The 9,657-nt window shown below is 36.8% G+C and overlaps 1 long non-coding RNA gene and 1 pseudogene across 1 annotated transcript in view; both read left to right on the top strand.

Moving 5' to 3' along the window:
• The window catches only part of LOC148129101 (vomeronasal type-2 receptor 26-like), a 13,424-nt pseudogene extending 12,125 nt beyond the window's left edge, over window positions 1-1,299 (top strand).
• LOC148129096 (uncharacterized) overlaps window positions 1-9,657 on the top strand; it is a 273,474-nt gene that overhangs the window by 40,401 nt on the left and 223,416 nt on the right. The window lies entirely within an intron of this gene.

Below are 9,657 nucleotides of genomic sequence, written 5' to 3'. Positions count from 1 at the left end.
CATTTCTCTTTTCATGGGGTAGACCAGGCCAATGCCACCCTGGCTATATATTTTCTCTCCATACTGGTTAGACCTGGCCAAAGATATGCTGGACTGATCTTTCCTCTTTGTACAGGGTAGACCGGGCTGAAGCTATGCTGCCCTGATCTTTCTTCACCCTGGGTGTCTTTCCTCTTCTCATTGGTTATATCAGGACATCCCCTCTGGCCAGATGCAGCCCATGGACCTTGAATTTGACATTCCTGCTATAGAGCATCAGCCAGCAGGGGCTGCTACAGAACATGAAAAAGCAAGAGGTGATATGGACTATAACTATCAATATGATGATATGGACTATACACTTTCCATAGTATTTGTAATACATCTAAAAACACATGTGACCCGAAGATTCCAGTCCAAAGGATGGTTGGTATTCTTTCCAAATAATCTTATCTTCTTCTATTTCCAGACATGGAAAATTGTAAGAGTTGCACCAAGGATCATTTTCCACATGAAGCTCACATACAATGTATTCCTAAGAAACTGAACAGCTTTGGGTCATTTTTTTCTCTCTTACTACAGGTCTTGTCCTTGCAATCTTCATTAAGCAAAGGGATACTCTTATTGTCAAAACCAACAATCCTAACCTCACATATGTTCTCCTTATCTCTCTCCTCATTTATTTCCTTTGTTCAATTATGTTCATTGGACATCCAGATAAGTCGACTGCCTCCTCCGACAAATGACATTTGGAATCATCTTCTCTGTTGCTATTTCTTCTGTTTTGGCTAAAACCATCACAGTTGTTGTAGCCTTCCTAGCCTCAAAGCCAGGAAGCAAATTCCGTAAATGGGCAGGGCAAAAGTTGGCCTATTCTATTATCTGGTTCAGCCCCTTAATTCAAGCAGGTAGTTGTGCCATCTGGCTGGGTAGTTCTCCTCTATTTCCAGATTTGGACATGGAGACACTCTTTGGAGAAACCATAGTCGAATGTCATGAAGGCTCCATCACCATGTTTTGGGCTACATGGGCCTCTTGGCTCTTCTCAGCTTCACTGTGGCCTTCCTAGCGAGGAAGTTGCCAGATAGTTTCAACGAAGCCAAGTTCATCACTTTCAGCATGTTTGTTTTCTGCAGCATTTGGCTGACCTTTGTCCCCACCTACTTGAGCACCAAAGGGAAGTACATGGTGGCCATGGAGATCTTTTCTATCCTGTCTTCCAGTGCTAGTTTACTGGGGTGCATATTCACCCCCAAAATCTATATAATTATATGGAGACCTGAACTCAACACTAGAGAGCATTCAGCACATAAGAAATAAAAAAGGAAAAAGACTAAATCTGAAATGTGGTCTTTCAAAAGACAACAGGATTGTTTTTTCTTTGATGAAAAACAAAGAATATGTTTCATTTCTCATCCAAGAAATTTCATCAGTTGTGATGGTGGGGGAGGATGGTAAGGATAGGTACTGACAGTTGAGACTGCATGGTGGAGGAAGGAAGGAAGGACAGGTTGTGATATGATGGTGGGAGGGGAGATGGAAGGATTGTACTTCTTTACTGTTCTCTGGTTGTTAGCACTTTGAAAGCTCTAAAGGCCTCTTCGAGGTTTATCTGTGCCCTCACGGTCACCTGAATCAGAGTGCAATTGGTTGTGAAATCTTGGCACTGCTTCAACAGCTGTATTATAGACTGGAGATGTTCTCTTTTACCCCTCTTTCAAACCATTGACACTCACTATCCAAATGTGGACTTTGCTATCTTCCAAAAAAATAATAATTGGATATTCCTGTCCAAGCGCAATTAGTACTAGAGTAGATCTATTAGGAAATATTTTATCCATATAACTAATAATCTCAGGCTCAGGAAATCAGGAGCTAGAATAGAGGTCCAAAAAATTTCAAGTTTACTTCATGCTACCTGTTCACAAGAATCTGATCTGATCAGAGCAAATTGGCACCAGATAGGAGTCAATGAACTTCAAGGGTATGTGTGTGGAATTTGCTCTCTAATGAGAGTTTAATGACTCCAAACTGATGGTGCATTTGATCTTGTCTTCAAGTTCAGCTCTATCTACAAATAAAGTATGTAAAATTTGACTTTTTTTCATCATGGATGCTGGTGTTTCTTTGGGAGGATTGTAATGTTTATTTTTCAGGACTGAGCTCAACACAAAGGAACAATTAATCCATTGAAAAATAGAGATATGATTATCCTCACTCAGCAACTGCCTTATTTTTATGTACAACAGTGCTGAAAAAATAACTTTACAACCAATACCTCCATTTATTACCTTTGCAACATTAATGTCATATGATCGCCATTACAGTTGTCCAGTGTGACATGTTCTTTTTCCTTCCTTCCCACTTACAGTGTGGCGAGATTGATAAGGTATTACAGAGAGTAAGCAGGTACACAGTGAGGAATATGCATCAAAATGAAAGTTGTGGTGCCTGTTTGGGTTATTCTTCTCCCCTCCTCCCTTGCAGAGTTTTTTTTATCAATATTAAGCAAATCCATCTTAGTGGTATTTTATATAAATTTGACTCTCTTAATAAACATTGTTTATTAATATAGATGATGACATCTGATGACCAATATATACAAAACAGTTTAATAATATCTGACTATCTTAAGTCAATGGTTTGAAATATTTCAGCATCAAACTTGAAAGGAAATTCTTTGGACCCTTCATAAGTGGTTAGTGTGAGGACTCTTACATTTAACCTTGTAGCAAAATGAAGAAGTTTTTATTTTATTAGAGTTCAGTTAAAGTTCTCTTCTCACTCCATTGGATAGTGAGATGGTCCTAGCACATTATAGAATGGCAGGTATAACAGCTGAGCCTTTAGATAATTGGCATCCAGGTTCAGCAGTGGGATCCTACCTGTTCCACTACTGGTTTGGTGATCACACACACACGCAGCTTCCCACATACCAGCTGAGGCCTGCAGCGCTAATCAGCTGAGAGGATAAAGAAGACAAAAAAGCACAGGGTTTGGTGGGAAGGCCGATCCTGTGCTTTTCTCTTCTTTCTTTTTCAGCTGATCTTCGGAGGCTTTTCTTACTACCAGTTCTGCTGAACCGGTAGCAATTTTTGACCACTGACCAGGAGCCTTCCTACTTCATTGCAACTATATCATGATGAGTTGGAAGATAATTGCTGGAGAGGTGGGAGGTCTAAGCAAATTTAAAGAAGTAGATAGATTAGTGTAAATTAAATTATTGTAAACCACCCAAAGTTACCTCGTGGTAAGATGGGCAGCCAACAAAGTTGATAACTAACTGAAAGAATGAATGGATGAAAGAAAGAAAGAAAGAAAGAAAGAAAGAAAGAAAGAAAGAAAGAAAGAAAGAAAGAAAGAAAGAAAGAAAGAAAGAAAGAAAGAAAGAAAGAAAGAAAGAGTTTTTTTAATCCCCTACCAAAAAGCGTTATGACCTGGAGTGGGGGAAAATAAACAGTATCCAAAGTGAAGCTTATCCATTCTCTCTTAAATTAAGATTTTATATATAATGGATTATCAATCTTCATTCACTTCCAGTAATACCTAGTAATAATCTTCCAACTTCTAATTTCTATCTCTATTGTTTAACCTATTCACAAGAATCTGTGCCTGTTCTTTTTCCTTACTTCTTGCTTGGAGTGTGGACAGATTGACAAGGTATAACAAAGCAATAAGCAGGCACACAATGAGGAATACACATCAAGATAAATGTGGTAGTGCTAGTTTTGGTGGTTTTACTTCTCCTTTCACCTTGCAGAGTACAATCTCTTTTATCAGTATTAAGCATATCCATTCTAATGTATCAAATGTGGTTTTTGGTTGGAAAGGCAACCAGACTGAGTTGAGGAGAAACAAGATGCTTTGTTTCCTATCCTGGAACCTTCGTCAGTTGTATTGGATGCTTCAGGAGATGGAAGGACAGTTATCTCCATCTCCCACAGCATCCAATACAATTGATGAAACTTCCAGGATAAGAAAACAAAACATCTTTTTTCTCCTCAAAAAAATCAGTCCAGTTGCTTTTTCAAAATAAAAACCAGTTTAGATACAACTATGACCTGGATAACTGAGAATCTTCACAGACATCCATCTTAATGGTATTTTTCATAAATTGTACTCCCTCTATAAACATTGTTCTGGACAGAAGGTGACACCCGAGGAGCAATTTGAGCAGTTTGATGATATCTTCAAATCTCCAATCAATGGTTTCAAAAATTTTGCCATAAAACCGGAAAGCAAATTCTTTGAACCCTCTATAAATGGTTGGGAGCTATTTTATTTTAACTTGTAACAAAACTGAGAAGCCTTCCTTTTATTAGACTTCAGTTAGGCTCCCTTTTCTCTCTCACCTCTTTTATATTTATAAATTCATACTTTACTTAAAATTTAATCCTGAAATAAGTTGAAAGGTCTTTCTACGTTGGAGAGGTGAGTGAACAATAGGACTGGTTTATTTCCTCTGATGGCATTGGATAGTGAGATACTCTCAGGATTTTAGCACCAGCAATTCAGTTCTTGAGAGAAACCTCAACTGTGCTTATGAATATACTTTAGTTTTCCTTTCTTTTACAGACCTGAAAAGGTCATTGGTCATAAAGTCATTGTTCACCACTGTCATAGCTGTGAATGGTCATTAAATTGGGCAGCTGCTAAACAAGAACTACTTCTATTGGCATAAGCCACAGGCTCATAGAAACAAAGATAAATTTAATCCCACATATTTCCTTCTTCTTTAACATTTTACCCACCCAAGATTTATTTATTTATTTTTATTTATTTATTTATTTATTTATTTATTTATTTATTTTGTCAAACAATTATTAGATAACAGGTATAAGTATAAACAGTTACAAATACATGAAATGGATACGAATAAGAAAAAAAGAAACAGTACGACAGAGATAGTAGGCACGTTTTGATGTACTTATGCATGCCACCTACAGACCTCTTAGGAAAGGGGTGAGGTCAATAGTAGACAGACTAATGTTGAAGATTTTGGGGTTGGGGGAAGAAACCACAGAGTCAGGTAGAGTATTCCAGACATTGACCACTCTGTTGCTGAAGTCGTATTTCCTGCAATCAAGTTTGGTGCGGTTTACCATGAGTTTGTATCTATTTTGTGCTCTTGTATTGTTTTGGTTGAAGCTGAAGTATTTATTGATAGGTAGGACATTGCAATACATAATTTTATGTACTATACTTAGATCGAACCGAAGGTGGAGTAGTTCTAGGTTGTCTAGGTCTAAAATTTCACTATGATCTAGAATTTCAGCATGGTTGCAATAATCTTCAAGTAAAATAAGTTGATTTATTTATTATATCAGTTCAGTCTTTGTAAACAGCAATGGTTCATGCCCCACATTTCCTAGTCATACCACAACTAACTCTAATGACCTACTACATATTGACTTTACAGAAGATAACGTAGAAAAGGCACTACAAAACCTAAAACCATCCCTATCTATTGGCCCCAATGGATTATGTGCATACTTCTTAAAAAGCTCTCCTCTGCCATAGTGAAACCCCTAAGCATTATATATGAGATATCATTCAGAACCAGCTCCTTACCAAACCTATGGTCCTTAGCTACGGTCATCCCTATCTTCAAAAAAGGTGACCCCAGCCTGGTTGAAAACTACAGACCAATTTCACTGTGTTATGTCACATGCAAAGTCATGGAATCAATCATTAACCAATTCATAACTCTCCACTTAAAGTCAAACAACCTACTCTCCAAAAAACAATTTGGTTTCAGGAAAAAATTGTCCTGAAAACATATGGACTACTCTACTTGACCAAGGTAAAGCTATAGATGCAATTTACATAGACTTCTGTAAAGCCTTTGATTCAGTGGTACACAATAAACTACTGTTAAAGCTAAACTCTTATGGCATTTCCTGATTCCTCCATAAGTGGATTACTGCATTCCTGTCAAACAACAACATATAGTAAAAATAGGGAGTGCTAAATCAAACCCTGCTCCAGTTAACAGTGGTGTCCCCCAAGGCAGCGTTCTAGGACCCACACTCTTCATACTCTATATAAATGACCTTTGCAATCACCTTATAAGCAACTGCATCCCCTTTGCGGATGACATAAAACTATTCAACACCACTGACAATGCTATGGTACTATTCTTCAAAGCAACCTTGATTATGTGTCTGAATAGTCAAACATCTGGCAACTCGAAATCTCGACCAACAAATGCTCTGTCCTACACATTGGTAAAAAAAAATCAGTACACCAAATACAAACTAGGCGGATATGACCTTGTTGATGAACCTCACTCTGTCAAGGACCTTGGAGTTCTCATATCAAATGACCTAAGAGCCAAAGCTCACTGTAACAGCATTGCCAAAAAGGCATTAAGAGTTATAAATCTAATCTTACGAAGCTTCTCTTCCGGAAATATCGAATTGCTAACTAGAGCATACAAAACTTTCGCCAGACCAATACTCGAATACAGCTCATCAGTCTGGAATCTGCACTGCATATCAGACATTAATACAATCGAGTGAGTCCAGAAGTATTTCACGAGAAGAGTACTACACTCCTCTGCTTGCAACAGATTACCCTATATCACCAGGCTTGAGATTTTGGGCTTGGACAACCTTGAACTATGCCACCTATGGTTAGACTTAAGTGCAGCACACAAAATTATCTGCTACAATGTCCTACCAGTCAATGACTACTTCAGCTTCAACCACAACAACACAAGCACACAACAGATACAAACTCAATGTAAATTGCTTCAAACTGGATTGCAGAAAGTACGACTTCAGCAACAGAATGGTCAATGCCTGGAATGCACTACCTGACTCTGTTGTTACATCCTCTAACCCGCACTCCTTTAAACTCAAACTAACTACTATTGACCTCACCTCATTCCTAAGAGGTCTGTAAGGAGTATGCATAAGTGTACTATCGTGCCTACATCCCTGTCCTATTGTTCCCATTTATTCATACCTGTTTCCTGTATTCTTATTCATGCTTATACTTATATCTATTATTTTGTAAGTGATTGACAAATCAAATAAATAAATAAAAATAGAATAAATGATTTCAATGTCAAACAATAAACATGTTTACTAAAGTGGTTCTGCTACTGAAGGCATCACATCTGAATTTCCCTTTAGTTCCCATAAATACTGTAATTAGTATGCCAGATCAAAACTCTAGTGACTTTAAGTGACACTGAACAAAACATTCAGCAATGACATCTTCAATGGAGATAAAGAACAGCTACATTTGGGCAGAATCATTGTCAGGAACTTTGACCCTTTCAGTCTCTTTATCTATTGAGTCTTTTGGCCAAAGAAAATGCTTTGCTAAAGCTTAAAGCCAGCTTATCTAAATATAGGATCTAGAGAGTACCAGAAATGGTGCTTCCCCATAGTTTGAAAGAGACAAGATTTGATAGAATTTTTTTCCAATGGTTGATGAAGATTGTGATCGTGCTGCTGTACAACAGGGCAAACAAAGCACAATCAATTAAGTGCACTAGAAATGATGGCCTTCATATTCAGCATCAATGGTATAAGGCAGGTGATCTCCTCATTGGTGGGATTGTGTCACATATTCATTATGTGTTCCCTAGATTTTCTTTCACTCAAAACCCTACTCAGGAGTCATTTCAAATGTCACTGTAAGTATTTGCTTCCTGCCCTAATATGTGATATTAGTTTTGGTTTTAATCTAATGATTTCTCTGAATTAAAATTTCTAGTTATCTTGTTGATGGCTCTATCATATCAGTAAATGAGAATATATATTCATCAAGTTTGAAATGAGGGGTCCTTGGTCTTAGCTCAACAACAAGGACCCTTCAGTTTTATCATATCTGTATCTAGAGATAGATGATAGACAGACAGAGAGAGAGAAGGAGGGAGGGAGGGAGGGAGAGAGAGAGAGAAAAGAGAGAGACGTGATAGACAGGAGAGAGAGAGAGATGATATACAAGAGAGAGGGGAAAGAAAAGAGAGAGAGAGATTTACAGAATTTAGAGCTAATAGAGACTGAACAGAGAATATCAATTATTAAGGGAAAATATTAACACAGAGGCAATCTGGTTTTTGCATGTGCACGAGGGAAAATGTTCTCTTTTAAGGACACAAGTTCACATCTTTAAAGATTGATGTCATCTCTTCTTTTCCAACTTATCCAGAGAATTTAAGCAGCTGATCAATTTCATTTTCTTGCTTACCATTTGTTCCTAATTAATTAAAGTTTTTTTTAACCAGTAGCATCTAAAATTAGATTCCATGTGACAAAATACCAATAAAGGAGAGTATTTGCAGTTCAGTATTGAAAGAGGGGTCCTTGGTGTTCTCTGAGCTTGGTTGTTCTCTTACAAATTTTTCATTACCCAAATTAGGTAACATTATCAGTTGTAGACCTTTTTCTGGACTAGCACTGATGATGTTACCCAGTTATTACAATAAAGCAACTGCAACAAAACAGCTAACCTCAAGGAGCACCAAAGGAGAATAACATTTATAGTACTTTATTAAAATGTAAACATCTATAAGGATTGCAGGAAAAAGGAAAATTCCAGTACAAATGCCTCAAAACTGTCTTTGTTAGGTTGGGCCTTTCCTATCACTTTTAGTGAGATAAAGCATGGTAGAATTATTTTGTGAAGGCTGGTTTCTTTATTTTCAGCGTGGTGACAAAGTTCTACCAACATGCCTTGGCTTTAGTGTTTGTCATTAATGAGATCAATGAGAATCAGCAGATCCAGACAAATGTCACTCTTGGATAGGACATCTATGACAGCTATTCTGAATCAAAGATGACCTATCAAAGTTGTCTGGATCTGCTCTTCAAATTGCATATGATTTTCCCCAATTACATATGTCATACTAAAAGAAAAGTCATAGGTACCATTGGAGGATTGAGCTCTGACACATCTTCATGCATGGCAGATATTTTTCACCTGTATAAGATTCCACAGGTAGGATCTAATGTATGGAATTGCAGTATATTACAATTATGCAAACATTATCTACAGTATATTAAGGATATGGATATATCCAGAAACTGTGGTTGTAATATATTTTGTTTATTTTGTAAGAAGTCATAATTAACTTGATTCCAGTGGACATCATCTATAGAAGATTAAATCAGAATACTACTTTCAGTAATAAATCATCTGAGTTATGACTAAGTAGAAAAAAATTAACTCATGAAAATATGTTATCTATGCTCTTAAATCAAACATTTATAAGGGTTTAGAAGAAAAAGATCTGTTTTTTTACTTGGCTTCAGTGGAACAAATACAAGGAAAATGGTTCCTTTACAAAGTTAAATACAAAAGTATATATTTATATAAATTATGTTGGATTCTTCTGGAAGAGGAAAAAACTGGAATTAAATATATTGTAAAGAAAGTATATAAATGAGAGTCCTTGGTGGTCTCTTAACCAATCTGGTTTTTTTCTTGCAGACATTTCATTACCCAAACTAAGTAACAGCATCAGTGCTTAGTTAAATAATCATGCTATCAACCACTAGCACTGATGATATCACCTATTTTGGGTAATTAAATCTTTGCAAAACAACCAAGCTCAGAAAATACCAAGAACTCATTTCAACCTTGAGCTACAACTATTCTCCTTTAAAGTATATAAACTAAATCTAACTATTCCCACTATGTTCCTTTCTCATTCTCATGTTT

The sequence above is a fragment of the Notechis scutatus genome, chromosome Z (genome assembly GCF_049901735.1).
Source record: "Notechis scutatus isolate UNSWTSFEM ecotype Mainland chromosome Z, rNotScu1.2, whole genome shotgun sequence".
Lineage (NCBI taxonomy): Eukaryota > Metazoa > Chordata > Lepidosauria > Squamata > Elapidae > Notechis > Notechis scutatus.
Note: the sequence above shows the minus strand (reverse complement) of the source record. Positions and strands in the feature narration are given on the sequence as shown.